General features: G+C 40.3%; 1 pseudogene; it reads right to left on the bottom strand.

Annotated features, from left to right (window-relative positions):
- LOC129026623 (ADAMTS-like protein 3) overlaps nucleotides 1-17,446 on the bottom strand; it is a 128,121-nt pseudogene that overhangs the window by 60,029 nt on the left and 50,646 nt on the right.

Below are 17,446 nucleotides of genomic sequence, written 5' to 3'. Positions count from 1 at the left end.
TGGAAATGATATCCTGTATGCAGCCTTGTGCACTTGCTCCAGTGCAGGGCTGTGCCAACAGCATCTCATTGCCATGTCCTGACTCAGGGTGAGTCCCAGGGAAGATTGGAATGAATTCTTGGCAAGGTGTGGATGTAGGAGCTGCGTGGATTCTGCAGGCTGCAGTGATGCACACTCAGGGGGAGACATGGCTTCATTTCCCACATTTCTTTCACACAAAGCATGATTCTAGGGAACTGCTTCCATATGGCCTAGGGAAAAATCCCAGCCAAAAACAGCTTCAGCTGGTCAGTTTCCGCGCTGTAACAGACGTGACGGGGCCATAATTAGAATCAAGATGGTGAAGGACTGTGTTTTCTCGCAGGCAGGAATCTTTGCTACCTTTAGCCTTAGCTCAAGCACACGCATACGGAACCTGATAAAATGCCAGCATCCTGTGGGATCTTCCTGGCTTATACCATGTCACTCATGCCCTGCACTGAAGGATCTGTGCCCTCCAGTTCCCCTTTCTATGTAGAAATTGATTAAAAAAAAAAGGACATTTTAGGGGTTCTTAACCTGGAATGTCCTAACAGGCATCAGGGGTCTGAGAACCTCACAAAAAATCAGAATGGCAAATGTGGGGCTTATAAGTACACATATATTTTCCTGGAAAGAAAATGCATAACTTTTAATAGATTCTCAAAAGCATATGTAATCCAAAAGCTGAAAATCAAGAGAGAGAGAGAGAGAATAATGAACTACCTTGCATTTCAGTACCTCTTCTGCACACTTCTCCAAATAAGACTGCCCTTTTTGGCACAACTTCATTTGGCATTTATCCTGGTTCAATTAGAATTATCTCAAGTTCTAATCTTTCTTGGACCCTGAGAAAACGAGGTATTTTCTGATGAGATTTCCAAACTTTCTAAGAGCAATACTAACTCTACACACTTCCATTACAGCCTGATCTGGCTACTGTCTTTCTCCCTTACTCCCCTCATCCACATGCCTTCCTGAAGGAACACTTCTCAGTATAGCCTGTCTCTTCAAACTGTGTTCACTGATCTGAGTCCTAAAACTTTGGTTTGTCCTACAATTCACTCTGTTTTCACACTTTCAATGTTGTCCTCCATACCAAGCAGTAGCTCTCTTGAAATCAATCCCCAGATGGACTGATTGTTGACTTTCAAATATGTTTACGAATACCCACATTTACATTTAAAGTATATAAGAGGTATTGAAAGGGGCAAAGTTCCCTTATCCCCCTCCCAGGGCATGCAACAGGAGGAATGGCTCGCTTCTTCTGTGCCCAGCAGCTCAAGCCCCTAGGGGGAGCATGCAGACGGGCAGGTTATAGGGAGGTTGGGGCTCCAACCCCAAGGCAGCAACTAGAGTTGAGTGTTTACAGCTCCCAAAGTTCCAGCGTGTGTTACAGTGTGCTCTTTCAGCTTAGCTGTCCGCAGGTGGCTTGTGTTAATCAGCTCAGTTAGAACCTCTGCCTTATCTCAAGGACAGAGGGCTTTCTGTATCCCAGGGCTTTCTGTATCCCTTGCCACTGCATCCCCCTTCTGCCTCCCCATCCATCTGCTGAGAGCTACCTCCACCGTTCAACAAACCTTTGCACACATTCTCCAAGCCCATGTGTGATTCATTTCTTCCAGTACCATGGGCTTGGAGAATGAGTGCAAGGTTTTATTCAATGGTGGAGGTAGCTCTCAGCAGATGGATGGGGAGGGGAAGAGGGATGAAGTGGGAAGGTAGTCTTCCCCTGGTGTCCCTTAGCAGCTGGGCTCTCGTCTGTCCACCCTCAGCCAAATTTCCCTCTGCGTCTGTGTCGTTCCACTGTCAACAGCCTGTCGGTGTCTGTGTGTTTTTCTGCCAATGTGTTCCTCTCAACACCCAGTCACTTGTGTGTGTGACTGCTAGGGTCTTGGGGTTTTTATAGGCACAGAATGGGGGGCATGGCAGGCCAGAGTGGTCTTTGAAAATGCAACATTTGGGTGTGAAAACAGAGTCCCTGTCCTCACCCAGGCCCTTCAATTTCCTGCCGCCATCCCATATCAGTGTGACATCCTTTGGTATCCCAATGAGTAATAGTTTTAACAAAAACGCAGCTAGCATTTACTGAGTACTCTCTAGTTACTATGCTATTTGGAGTTCTCAACATGGGTTGATCTTTTAAATCCTGACAACAGCTCTACAAAGGCAGTACTGTTGTTATTCCCAGTTTAAAATTAGAGATCCAAGATACCCATGGAAGTGAAATAAATTAAATAACTCTGCACAGCTCATAAGCAACAGACCCAGGACTTAACCCTGGAAGGCTGGCTCCAGACCCCAATTTCTTAACTATTTCCCAATATTTCCTTTCATAATTAATTATGGGAGATGTTTCTTAACATTTCTCATCCTTAGTTTCCTCATCTGTAAAACAGGCAGGACATTATCCAAATTATAATGTAAGAATGCTGGTAGAATTAAATGATAAGTCTGAAGAGAACTTTGGGAATTACAAAGCATGTGATCAACATTAGTAATAGCAGAATGGATAGAATGCTAACTACTTGGTTTCCTGCCTCCTTGGAAGCCGAGGTGTCACACACCATAATTCTGGTCAACGAAGCAAAATTCCCTGGGGAGAATATCCTTTCCTGGATAAAGAACACAGTATTTAAAAAAATGCTTTTCACACTATGTTCTTCCTTATTATCTGGGATGTGGATGTAACATCTCAATGTCCAATAATGACTTTGCAGCCACGGAGGCAAAAGCCACCCTCTAAGGATGTGAAGAAGAGAGAAAGGTGCCTGGTTCCTGAAGGACACAGTAAAACAGCATCCCCAGCCTTAGCTGCCTACTCCAGGCTTTTTATTAGAAAAGATTTATAAACTCCAATGCTTCTAAGTTGAGTTTTCTGTGATTTCCAGTAGAATACATTTCTCATTGGTATACCACCATTCAAAGCCACCTCCTTCATGAAGTCCAGAAATTGGAACCTCCATGAATTCATGGTTTCCAATCTCAGCTAGGCCCGTACAGCTACTCTTCTATCTTTGTACTGTTGTTGATGGCTCCTTCTTCTTTCCTTCATGGGAACAGGCTCAAGTCTCTGAGCCCTCACTCCTAGTGGCCAACTCTATCTCCTAATGAAGAGCCAAATAAAGACAATAGGCTGGAACACCTCACGGTGTTCTCCAACCAACCCTGTAGAGCTATGTAGTTGTTGACAGGGTATTGGTCTGTTCCTCTCCTCTTGTCCTGAGCAAATCCTTCCCTCTATACATTCTCTTTACTCATCAACCCATTGCAATCAAGCTTTGATTTCAGCCTGAAGTTCATCAAAATCACTCTTGTTCACATCACAAATGACCTTCAAATTGCCAAAGACAAACTTTTGGGCCCTTATTCCAGTTGAACTCATAAGAGCATTTAACATTGCTGGCCACCCCCACCTCATTTTTGGAATTACTTATTCCTTTGGGGTCATGGTACTGCTCTTGCTAAGTTCTGCATTTACCTACTTACTCTATTCATTCCTTCTCAGTTGGATTCCCTTAAACGTCTTCCCTGGCTAAATGCTTTGACTTCAGCTTTTCCTCAGGATGCAATTATTGGCTTCCTCTTATATTCTATATACTCTCTTTGGATGAACTCACCTACATTTATAACTGAATACCACCAACAAGGGGTTTTGCTATCAGCCATGATAAACTAGCACGTTTCAGATAAACCCTCCAACCATAAACAAAATATAATCACATCTGTTTGCAGGCGTCAGAAAGATACTTGGGCATTGGATACTTACGGGGTGAAAATTCTGGAGAGAATAAAATTCAGGGAGGTAGACGCTCACCTCTGTTATGTGTCTCCTCTTCATGAATTCCTTACCCAAATGAATAGCAAACATGTCCACCCAGCTGCACAAGGTGGAAAATTTGGGCCATTCTAGCTGCTTCTTTTCTCTTATAGCTGTCATTCAAAGAATTACCAAACTCTGTTCATTCTACATGCTAAAGATCTCTCCAGCTGTTCCTTCCTCTATGTTTCCTGCCACGCTACCCTAGATCAAGGCCTCATTATTTTAAACACTCTTGAATAGTTTGAAAGACATTTCCTATTTGGACTCCCTGCTTCCAAGCTCATCTGACAGGTAATCCAGCCTCCATACGCCACCAGAATTATTTTACTAAAACACTAACCTAACCATATCACTCCACTGCCTAAATCGCTTTGATGGCTCCACTTAATCTGAAAAATAAAACACAATAATGAAGGCTTTGACTCCGAATGCCATTCTGTCTTATCTTCTACCCTATTCAATGTACAGTCAGGCCTGAACAACATATTAGGAGTTCCTCAAAAAACCCAGGCTCTTCTCCAGTGTCACGCCATGAACTTTGTGTTTCCTCTGCCTGGAAAACCCTCCACCCTCCTGTAATGCTTTCCCCATTTGGGAAAATAAGTAAGATGCCGACTTTACAAGTTACATCAAACTAAATTCAAATGAATAAAAGATTTAAAATCAAATCTTTGGCTGAACTCACCTACATTTATAACTGAATACCACCAACAAGGGGGTATTCAGAAAGAATTATTATAAAGAAAAACAAAACCATAAAAGTACTGGCAGAAAACATACATGAATGATTTTTGTTTCCTTTAAGGGAGTGGTTAACAAACCTGAGGGCCAAATTCAGCCTTCAGGCTATTTTTGTAAATAAAGTTTCATTGGAATGTAGCCATGCTGATCTATTTACAGGTGTCTCTGTGTGCTTTTACACTGCAACAGCTGTGTTGAGTAGTTGAGACTATATGGCCAGCAAAGCCTAAAATATTTATTATCTATCCCTTTACAGAAAAAGTTTACTGATTCCCCAAACTAAAGGATGTTTTAAAAGACAGACATTATTAAAATGAAAAGATGGAAATTTCCAAATACATAATACTTAGAAACTTAGAAACTCTAATTATACAAAATTGAAAGTCAATGAACAAACTGGAACCATATTTGAAATAGGTATGACAGAAAAAATGTTAGTATTGGTGATATATTAAAAGCTCTCAACAATGAAGAAAAGATCTACATCCAAATAGGAAAACTGATAAATGGCTTCAATAGCTAACTGAGAAATTACAAACTATAAATGGTCAATAGATACACAACAATATTTTCTAGCTTGTTAGCAGTCAAAGGAAGACAAATAAAGGAAATTATTATTTCACGATTTACCTGAAAAATTGGTAAATACATATTTTTAAAACAGTAATACCCTGCATTGGCAAAGGTTCAAAGAAACAGGTCCTCTTCGAAGATATAATGGGAACAAAAGTTTGATACACACTTTTTGGAAGAAATTTCACTTTTAGAAAGTTGGTACAAAAGCTACTTCCAACTAAAAAAGCTTAGCATTCAGAAAATGTTATTCATATAATTGACAAATGGGATCTGATTAAACTAAAGAGCTTTTGCACTGCAAAAGAAACTACCATCAGAGTGAACAGGCAACCTACACAATGGGAGAAAATTTTTGCAACCTACTCATCTGACAAAGGGCTAATATCCAGAATCTACAATGAACTCAAACAAATTTACAAGAAAAAAACAAACAACCCCATCAAAAAGTGGGCGAAGGACATGAACAGACACTTCTCAAAAGAAGACATTTATGCAACCAAAAGACACATGAAAAAATGCTCATCATCACTGGCCATCAGAGAAATGCAAATCAAAACCACAATGAGATACCATCTCACACCAGTTAGAATGGCGATCATTAAAAAGTCAGGAAACAACAGGTGCTGGAGGGGATGTGGAGAAACAGGAACACTTTTACACTGTTGGTGGGACTGTAAACTAGTTCAACCATTGTGAAAGTCAGTGTGGCGACTCCTCAGGGATCTAGAACTAGAAATACCCTTTGACCCAGCCATCCCATTACTGGGTATATACCCAAAGGATTATAAATCATGCTGCTATAAAGACACATGCACACGTATGTTTATTGCAGCACTATTCACAATAGCAAAGACTTGGAACCAATCTAAATGTCCAACAACAATAGACTGGATTAAGAAAATGTGGCACAAATACACCATGGAATACTATGCAGCTGTAAAAAAGGATGAGTTCATGTCCTTTGTAGGGACATGGATGAAACTGGAAACCATTATTCTCAGCAAACTATCACAAGGACAAAAAACCAAACACCGCATGTTCTCACTCATAGGTGGGAATTGAACAATGAGAACACATGGACACAGGAAGGGGAACATCACACCCTGGGGACTGTTGTGGGGTGGGGGGAGGAGGGAGGGATGGCATTAAGAGATATACCTAATGCTAAGTGACGAGTTAATGGGTGTAGCACACCAACATGGCACATGTATACATATGTAACAAACCTGCACGTTGTGCACATGCACCCTAAAACTTAAAGTATAATAATAATAAAATTTAAAAAAAAGAAAAAAAGAAAATGTTATTCTAGCAATAGATGGTCTAAAATACATCTTGTATGATGGTAATAACGTGTTGGGTTTAAAACCTACTTTTCTCAGGAGAAACGTGTGACTTCGATTGTCCCCGTACGAGCCTGCAGGTGAAGCCATCGCCGGCACAGACTCCACAGTTGTCCTCCTTGGCATTGCTTCCCAGTTGCCAATCGCAGCCCACTGCCTGCCAACAGAAGCATGGCGGTCAGTGGTGCCCAAAGCCAGGGGAGGGGGAGCTCCCTTCATTTCAGGAAGCTTAGTTGTGATGTAATTCTTAAATGTACAGTTTGGCTCTCTTTTATGAGAACATAGTTTTATAAATGTAAATAATATAATGTCTTACAGGATAGTATCATTTATATGATGCTAATGCAAGGCTGAAATATTAATATTAAGATTTGAAGCTGTCCCTCCATATCCCCTCTCTTTTCTATTTATATTTTTATTCAGATTTCTGTGCTTTATTTTTCAAGACAAGATCTCACTCTGTTGCCCAGGTTGGAGTGCAATAGTGGGATTGTGGCTCACTGCAGCCTCAACCTCCTGGGCTCAAGTGATCCTCCCACCTCAGCCTCCCAAGTAGCTGAGATCACTTCAGCCTGGGAGGTTGAGTCACAGGCCTGCGCCCCAACACCTAGCTTTTTAAAATTTGATGTAAAGACAGGGTCTCCCTATGTTTCCCAGGCAGGTCTTGAATTCCTGGGATCAAGTGATCCTCCTGCCTTGGCCTCCCAAAATGCAGGGATTACAGGCATGTACCACACTGCCCAGCGCAGGTATTTTTATGCATATAAAATAAACAGAACATTACAGACGTTTCCTCTCTCCCCAGCCCTACACTTGTCCTATTCTCTCATTTCCTCCCCAAAACAACCACTGTCCTAAATTTGATGTCTAACCTTCTGGTTCATAGTTTTACTTTAAATATCTGTTTTTCTATTTTTACTTCTATCTCTAAATCCCTATATCCCTATATTAATAGCTGTCTATAGTCTTTATCTATATCTTTATATCTCCTTGTCTTTATCATTAGCTGTACCTATGCCTATGTATCTCTACCTCTGTCATTATATCTATTTATTTATAAACAATTTTTAAAATATAAAAAATAATTAAAAGGAGAGATGTCTCATATAAAATATGTGTTTATACTGCTATCTTTCCTTCTGTCATTTTTCATGTGTACATATGTGTATTTGCTAGATTGTAAGATTCCTTATATGAGAAAAAAGATCATGTCTTATGTTTTTTTTTTCTTAAGCGTATATTTTACATAATGTGTAAATGACAATAATATCAACTGATTTGGTGGTTTATCTCTTTCTTCCTTCCCATATTCATCTAACTTTATTTATAAACCTGGTGTTTAAGTGCAGGGACTTTGGAGGAAGAAAACACCCACGTACAAACCTGGATCCACCCACCAACCTTTTAAGGGGCAGGATGTTGAAAAATTCAAACTCTCAGAGACTCGTTTTCCTCAACAGTAAAATAGAGATAATAATACCAACATATACTTCACATAGGGCCTAGTGAGGATTCAATGAGAAAATATATGCAAAATTCTTAGTATAATGATCCAAACACTATAAAGGATTCAATAAAAGAGGGCCAATGTTATTATTTCTCTCTGTTTTTCATCTGATTTTGACTCCCGGGTAGCCCTCATGCTTCAGCTTGGAGGTGTTGAATCAGGCTCTACATTCAAGCTGTTGAAGAAGAAAGGAAACTAGAGGAAGCTGAGACAATGATTTACACACTATTCTTTCCAACATTTTGGTGTTGAATCAGACTCTACATCCAAGCTGTTGAAGAAGAAAGGAAACTAGAGGAAGCTGAGACAATGATTTACACACTATTCTTTCCAACATTTTGGTGTTGAATCAGACTCTACATCCAAGCTGTTGAAGAAGAAAGGAAACTAGAGGAAGCTGAGACAATGATTTACACACTATTCTTTCCAACGTTTTGGTGTTGAAGGGAAAGAGAAAGATCAAGTGAAAATTTCAGGGAGAGGTAGTAAGTTTCAAGGAAGTTTAGAGAATAGCTTATGATTAGAGATATTTCCAAATTCACGAAGAGCTATCATGAGGAAAGGGTCTACTTTTGTTCTGTGTATTTCCAAATGGTGAAAGCTACAGGTTTAAGCATAATTTGGTTCAATATGAGAAAGTTTGAAAAGTCAGAGATATCTAATAATAAGTATTCAATCATAGTCTAGGAGATGTCTTGGTGGAAAAATTGTAGGGGGGATTAAATTATTGGATGAGTTGCTTAATCCAATGACTTTTGAGATCCTTTAATCCTGATTATATGATTTTATAAAGATAGTAATACAATATTAATAATTGCTGATTTGTATTGAATGCTTAGCATGTACCTGGCATTATGCCACGAATATTGTACACATTATTTAATCTTCAGAGCAATTTTATGATGCAGGTGATACCTTTAACTCTATTTTATAAATAAGGAATCTAAACATTACTGAGTAAATGATTTGCCAATATTACACAGCTAGTATATAGTGTTGGTAATGGTTTTAAAACCCAAGTTATCTGACTCAGAATCTTAACACTACATTACAACTTCCTCTACCTTAAGTATCAGCAGATAGACAACAACAACAAAAGCCCAGTTACACATGCCATTAAATTAATATTTACCAGTACATGTGGAACAACTTAAGAGTGAATGATTTTGGAAACACACTTGCATGGTCAAGATTCAATCAATGAGTAATTTGTGTTCATGTAACTTTCTCCAAGGGGAGTAATACCACTATTAAATTATAGAAACACTGCCCCTGGGCCAGACTCTGTCCTCACACATTCATGTCCCTGAGCACTCTGCATTTCATGAGACTGAGAATCACTCTCTAGCTGGTCATCGAGGAAGGATGTGGGCTTAGGAGCTAGGAGGGGCTTGTTTTGAAGAGTGTTTAAGGCCTTGCAAGATCTCGGGCAATTGAATACCTCCCTGAGCACTTATAATTTTTTTTAAGTTACAATTCATCCAAATGTTATAGCAAGATAAAGCATGTGAAAACATCACAGAAAAATGATATTTGAAAAGAAAGTCTTGCCTTGTGATTCATAAGGAATAAGCCAGAAATGCCTTTGAAATTGAGGGGCTACTGAATTTTGGCTTTCATATCCCATCATAATCAACAATAAGCAACTTTTTTTTTTTTCTTTTTTTTTGAGACAGAGTCTCGCTGTGTCGCCCAGGCTGGAGTGCAGTGGCACGATCTCAGCTCATTGCAAGCTCCGCCTCCTGGGTTCACGCCATTCTCCTGCCTCAGCCTCCCGAGTAGCTGGGACTACAGGCGCCCGCCACCACGCCCAGCTAAGTTTTTGTATTTTTAGTAGAGACAGGGTTTCACCGTGTTAGCCAGGGTGGTCTCAATCTCCTGACCTTGCGATCTGCCCGCCCCAGCCTCCCAAGGTGCTAGGATTACAGGCGTGAGCCACCGCGCCCAGCCCAACAATAAGCAACTTCTTAAAAATTGCCTGAAGTGTTTCCAACTTCTATGACATCATCTGAAGTCATGATCTCTAATTATAGTGATTTATTAACTACTAATTGATGGATATATCAGTAAAATTTATTAACATCTATTAAATAACAATTTTCTATACTGCCAGAAACTACAGAGTATAAATTAGTAACATAAGATTCTTACCTTACAGTGTAGTTAATGAGACAAGTTACACAAGATAGTGGATGACATAAACAAATATTTAAAATATATGAGTAGTGCTTTTTGGAATAAATATTCATCTATAAATCATCACTTCAGCTAAAAATTTTTTCACAGTTCCTGCATATGATTTCCTGATCAGCTAAAAGATAATACTTAAATAAGTGTCACTAGTCCAAATGAAGCAAAATATGAATTTTTCAGAGCAGTCAAATTTAATCATTCAAGAACAAAACATTTTTTTTTTAAATCAACTGTTTGAAATCTCTGCAAATTGGAATCTAACTTGGGGGAAAAAATCTGACATTTCTGCCTTAAAAATCAGAGTATATGGAGCTGTGCTAGTCAGTAGGAATACTCAAAAACATTTTGTTTCTTTCAGCCCACAGAAGGTCTGCACTTCTCCATCCCCTTTGAAGTTAGGTATGGTCATTAACTAACTTTGGCCAATGAAATATGAGTCTAAGTGATTGATCTGTGTCACTTCTATAAGAAGATTTAAGGGTCTGTGTCTGAGTCTCATGTTCCCCTTGCACTATTGCAGTTATTATGTAAAAAATATGTCCAAATAAAGCCTACCTCAGCCTGAGTATCCAAGACGTTCTAAGAGCTGAGGCTCCTGTTGACCACTGTTGGACAAGTGGCATCAGCAAGAAGTAACCTTTAATTGTTTTAAGCTACTGAGCTTTGGGGGTTGTTGGTTACTGCAGGAAAACCTAGCCTACACTATACAGGACTATAATATAACCATTAATTGATAAAGCACGGTTATTAACAGGAAGACGATTTTTAAAATTGGAAGTTTCACATTAAAATCCAGTTTTCCCGCTTCTCTTGACAAAAACAAAAATGAAACAAAACTTCCGACATGTTTATACATAGTTGCTCCCTTCACAATGAGCATGTATCCCCCAGTTCACCACTATAGTCACCAGCCAATGTGACTACATCTGGGCAGTTTCTCTCTGGGGCAGTATGCAGACATTTGAGTTTTAATCCCTGTACTAAGCCATCTAAGCATGAATCATCTGTTGAACTGACTGTTCTTTACCGAATTATATCTCATTTTCAGTTACAAACTTCAGCTACACTTGTACCAATACAGAAAGTATCATCAATATGGCCCAATAATTAAGAAATTGGATTCTGGAATTAGGTTGTCTGGGTTCAAATTCCAGCTCTACCACTTCCTAGCTATGTGCGAAAGACTGAATGTGTCTGCACCCAAAATTCATATGCAGAGACCTAACCCTCGAGTTGATGGTATTAGGAGGTGAAACATTTGGGGGGTGATTGGTCATGAGGGTGCAGCCCTCATGAATAGGATTAGTACCCTTATAAAGGATACCCTGGATACCTCCCTCATCCCTTCTGCCATGTGAGGACACAGCCTCTATGAACCAGGAGGCAGGAAGCAGACCCTCACCAGACACTGAATCTGCCAGCACTTTAATTTTGGACTTCCCAGCCTCTAGAAATGTAAAAAATAAATTTCTGTTGTTAATATGCCACCCAATCTATGGTAGCTAGTGATAGCTGCCCAAACTGACTAAGATACTATACTGTACAACTTGGGCAATTTACTTAGCCTCTTCAATTTCCAGTTTCTTTATCAACAAAGTGGGGAATAAATACTGTACCTACTTGATAGGATTATGAGGAGCTAACAGTAAAGGGCTTCCACAATGCCTGATACCTGGGCTAAGCACCCAGTGTTAGTTGCTATTATTTTTATTTTTATTCTAAATTCTAAGTGGTTTCTTCATCTGCACAGCTATCAGGGAATTCAATAAACATGAATGACAAATCAAACTTGGTCTGCAGAGCTGGTACCAACCAGGTCGTGCCTCTAATAAAAATCAGACCTCCAAAGCAGAAGCAAATTTAATTCAGTGAGCACCACTGTCTCAGGCTGTCTGCTGTACTCAGGTTAATGGAAAGTTGTTCCCAAGAGCATTGTGACATGTTCATTTAAATGAGAAAACTATACAGACATTTACAAGACTTACGTGTAGTCTATGCCAAGTAGTCATTATGGCTCACATCAGTGATCCTGGGGCAAGCAGAAAGAATCACCAGGAAGCAGGAAGTAGGCCAGCACCAGACACTGAATCTGCCTAACTGATGCCCATGGCCACAAGGCACAAGACAGGACATTTATGTGAACATTATCCTGTTGAAGGAAAGATACTGAATTCTACCAAGAAGTGTCTAAGTCACTTCTGAGGAAGAACATATAATTATTTGATTCAAATCACCTAGCCAAAAGAGCATCCAGCTTTCAGCAACCAGGGTATCACTCCTCATCACCCAAAGAACTGGCTTACTCATTAGAATCACAAAAACGTGATTAGAAGCACTCATTTAAAATGCACTAATTCATACTGAAACCACCTTTATCCTGCAAGCCCCTTTAAACCCTGGAAACTCCTGGAGCCAACTAAGCAACTGGACTTAGACCATTAATAAGAACAGGGGGTGGTGAGTAGTGAGCAGAAGGGTAAACGCGGGAAGGGGAGTTCATGTTGACTGCAGGCCTCTTGTGTGTCAGCTATTGTGCTGGGCACTTAGCATGTTGGTTTGTGGAAGAATGAATTGAAAACAGGACCTACAAGGAGGATAATACCTCCTTTTTACCTGATGAAAAAGCCAAGGTTCAAAGATGGTAAGGGACTTGCCAAGTGGTCTTCAGTTAATTAGTTGCAGAAATCAAATCTGAATGCAGTTCTTTCTAAATCTGAAGTCTACACAGTCCTGATCACACCTATCCATCACAGGAAGCCACCAAGCAGGTCCATGACCTTGACCCAAGGGCAAAGTGACCTTAGCTTCACACACCAACTGTGCCAACGGCAATGGTTTTCTACTCCCTCTAGTTGCATAAGGCATTGTTCTCTAACCATATTTTGTCATCTCTATTTTCCTCAGAGCATCTTCAAATTTCTCATTCCTCCTCAAAATCCTGCCCCCTCATTCTGATTAGATGCCTTTGCTTTATATTTCACTCAGTTGAGGCCATCAAACAATATTTCACCTTCCTGTCCATTCCCATACAAACTGTTCAGTGGCCCATATTTCCCCCTTCCTACCTTCCTCAAGGGAAAAGGTGTCCCTCCTCCTTGTCCACGAGCAATCTGTCTCCTTTGTTTCTGTTATCAACTCCTTTGAAGAGCCCAGGAACTTCACTGCATTCGTTGTATATTTCTACCTCTCAGTCAATACTCCACTCACCCACCTGCCTGGCAACATATATCCTTGCTCATTCATGGATTTACCATGAAGTTAATGAAGCTTAAGTTTCAGGGTCAACCACTCTCTCCTTTTCCCTCTGTCTTGCCCACCTGCTGCTCCCAGTCTGGACTCCCACAAACGCTTAAAGTTGCGGGGAATTGAAGTATTTGATGTGGGGAAGGGAAGCTGGGCTGCAACTGGGAAAGATTTCTATGTAAGAATCTGCCATGAATTAGCCAATGGTGCACACCTGTGGTCCCAGCTACTCGAGAGGTTGAGATGGGAGAATCACTTGAGCCCAGGAGGACAAGGCTGCAATGAGCCGTGATAGCACCAGCCTCACAAGGCTGAACTCCAGCCTGGGTGAGAAAGACTTTGTCTCAAAAATTAATAAATAAAGAGGGCCCTTCTAATTATATATGCTTCAGGTACCCTAAAAGCTGCATCTGCTCCAGTGCTTTTCCAAGTATCTCTGATCTTGAAGACATTCTTCCTGGACCTGACATCCCCTCTGGCTGTAGTTGTAGCTTTCCCTCTATTCTTCTGATTTATGCTTTTTGAAAGGCGGGTTTATGCTCATCATCCCTACTCATTTCAGCCTATTCATTCCTTACCATGTGCAGTGGGTTGAATTGTGCACTCCCCCCAAAAAAAGACATGGCACCCAGAACCTGTGAATGTGACCATATGTGGAAAAATATCTTTGCAAATGTAATTAAGGATGTTGAGATGAAATCATATGAAGGTGTCCTTATGAAAGGAGGGGAAAACATAGAGATAGACAAGAGGAGGTAAGGTGCAGATGAAGGCAGAGATTAGAGTGATGCTTCCACAAGCAAGGAACACAAAAAATCATTGGCACAAAAATCTGTCCCCTTTGTTTCTGCCTATCAACTCTTTTGATTAGCCCAAACTTTACTTCATTAGTTGTATATTCCTACATCTAAATCAATACTCCACCCACCCACCCACTTGGCAACATATATTGTTGTTCATTCATGGACTTACCATAAAGTTAATGAAGCTTAAATTTTAGAGTCACCCACCCTCCTCCTTTCCCTCCATCCTGCCCACCTGCTGCTCCCAGTCTGGGCTCCTGCAAATGGGCTCTTTCTAAAGACAAGCCCAAATTCCAGCACCAGAAGCTAGAAGAGAGGCAAGGAATGGATTCTCCCTCAGAGCCTCCAGCCAAGAACCAACCCTGCTGATACCCTGATTTTGAACTTCTGGCCTCTAGAAGTGTGAGAGAATAAACTACTGTTGTTTTAAGCCACCAAATTTGTGGTAATTTGTCACAGCTGCCACAGGAAACTAATGCATCCTGCATCCCCTGCCAGTGCCTAGTCCAACTCCAGCACTGAGGCTGCACCAGCTGTTGTCAGTGATCTTTAGTCAAAATGAAGTGGGTGGATTTCAGTTCTTCTTGACTTCTCTGAAGTATGTGCCACTGCTGACCTGCCTTCTTAAATGCTCACCCACCCTTATCTTCTATTTTTCATGGTTTCTCTACTATATAGGAGGCTATTCTGTTCAGTCCCCATCAGGGGCACCTCTCCCTGTGCTTGTTCCTTCAATTATGGGCACCAGGACTCTGTACTTGAGAGCACAACCTGTCCTCCTTACTCAGTCCCCAAGGACATTAGATCATTAGATTTAACCATGTGACAGCCCCAGATCTATATTTCTAGTCTAGATTTCTCTCCTAAGCTCTAAATTCATACATCAACTCAGATATTCACAGGCACACTCAGCTCATCACCTTTGCCCCATGCCCCTGGTTCTCACCCAATATTTTGTCTTGACGAATGGTCTCACTGTCTATCTACTTAATCATGATATCAGAAATCTAGATATCATTCTCTCGCTCCCCACATCCAACTAAATATTCAGCCCTAAAAGATCTGTTTCCTCTCCACCCCAAATCAACAGAATATACATTCTTCTCAGCACCATATTGCACTTATTCCAAAACTGACCACATGGTTGGAAGTAAAGCAGTTCTCAGCAAATGGCAAAGAACAGAAATTATAACAAACTGTCTCTCAGATCATAGTGCAATCAAACTACAACTCAAGATTAAGAAACTCACTCAAAACCACTCAACTACATGGAAACTGAACAACCTGCTCCTGAATGACTACTGGGTACATAAAGAAATGAAGGCAGAAATAAAGATGTTCTTTGAAACCAATGAGAACAAAGATACAACACACCAGAATCTCTGGGACACATTTAAAACAGTGTGTAGAGGGAAATTTACAGCATTAAATGCCCACAAAAGAAAGCAGGAAAGATCTAAAACTGACACCCTAACATCACAATTAAAAGAACTAGAGAAGCAAGAGCAAACACATTCAAAAGCTAGCAGAAGGCAAGAAATAACTAAGATCAGAGTGGAACTGAAGGAGATAGAGACACAAAAAACCCTTCAAAAAAATCAATGAATCCAGGAGCTGGTTTTTTGAAAAGATCAACAAAATTGATAGACTGCTAGCAAGACTAATAAAGAAGAAAAGACAGAATAATCAAATAGGCGCAATAAAAAATGATAAACGGGATATCACCACTGATCCCACAGAAATACAAACTACCATCAGAGACTACTATAAATACCTCTACGCAAATAAACTAGAAAATCTAGAAGAAATGGATAAATTCCTGGACACATACATCCTCCCAAGACTAAACCAGGAACAAGGTGAATCCCTGAATAGACCAATAACGGGCTCTGAAATTGAGGCAATAATTAATAGCTTACCAACCAAAAAAAGTCCAGGACCAGATGGATTCACAGCCGAATTCTACCAGAGGTACAAGGAGGAGCTGGTACCATTCCTTCTGAAACTATTCCAATCAATAGAAAAAGAGGGAATCTTCCCTAACTCATTTTATGAGGCCAGCATCATCCTGATACCAAAGACTGGCAGAGACACAACAACAACAAAAAAAGAATTTTAGACCAATATCCCTGTTGAACATCGACGCAAAAATCCTCAGTAAAATACTGGCAAACTGAATCCAGCAGCACATCAAAAAGCTTATCCACCATGATCAAGTGGGCTTCATCCCTGGGATGCAAGGCTGGTTCAATATACACAAATCAATAAATGTAATCCAGCATATAAACAGAACCAAAGAGAAAAAGCACATGACTATCTCAATAGATGCAGAAAAGGCCTTTGACAAAATTCAACAGCCCTTCATACTAAAAAACTCTCAATAAATTAGGTATTGATGGAACGTATCTCAAAATAATAAGAGCTATTTATGAAAAACCCACAGCCAATATCATACTGAATGGGCAAAAACTGGAAGCATTCCCTTTGAAAACTGGCACAAGACAGGGATGACCTCTCTCACCACTCCTATTCAACATAGTGTTGGAAGTTCTGGCCAGGGCAATCACGCAGGAGAAAGAAATAAAGGGTATTGAAACAGGAAAAGAGGAAGTCAAATCGTCCCTGTTTGCAGATGACATGATTGCATATTTAGAAAACCCCATCGTCTCAGCCCAAAATCTCCTTAAGCTGATAAGCAACTTCAGCAAAGTCTCAGGATACAAAATCAATGTGCAAAAATCACAAGCATTCTTACACACCAATAACAGACTGAGAGCCAAATCATGACTGAACTCCCATTCACAATTGCTTCAAAGAGAATAAAATACCTAGGAATCCAACTTACCAGGGATGTGAAGGACCTCTTCAAGGAGAACTACAAACCACTGCTCAATGAAATAAAAGAGGACACAAACAAATGGAAGAACATTCCATGCTCATGGATAGGAAGAATCAATATTGTGAAAATGGCTGTACTGCCCAAGGCAATTTATAGATTCAATGCCACCCCATCAAGCTACCTATGACTTTCTTCACAGAACTGGAAAAAACTACTTCAAAGTTCATATGGAACCAAAAAAGAGCCCGCATTGCCAAGGCAATCCTAAGCCAAAAGAACAAAGCTGGAGGCATCACGCTACCTGACTTCAAACTATACTACAAGGCTACAGTAACCAGAACACCATGGTACTGGTACCAA

This window comes from Pongo pygmaeus, chromosome 16 (genome assembly GCF_028885625.2).
Source record: "Pongo pygmaeus isolate AG05252 chromosome 16, NHGRI_mPonPyg2-v2.0_pri, whole genome shotgun sequence".
Classification (NCBI taxonomy): Eukaryota; Metazoa; Chordata; class Mammalia; order Primates; family Hominidae; genus Pongo; species Pongo pygmaeus.
Note: the sequence above shows the minus strand (reverse complement) of the source record. Positions and strands in the feature narration are given on the sequence as shown.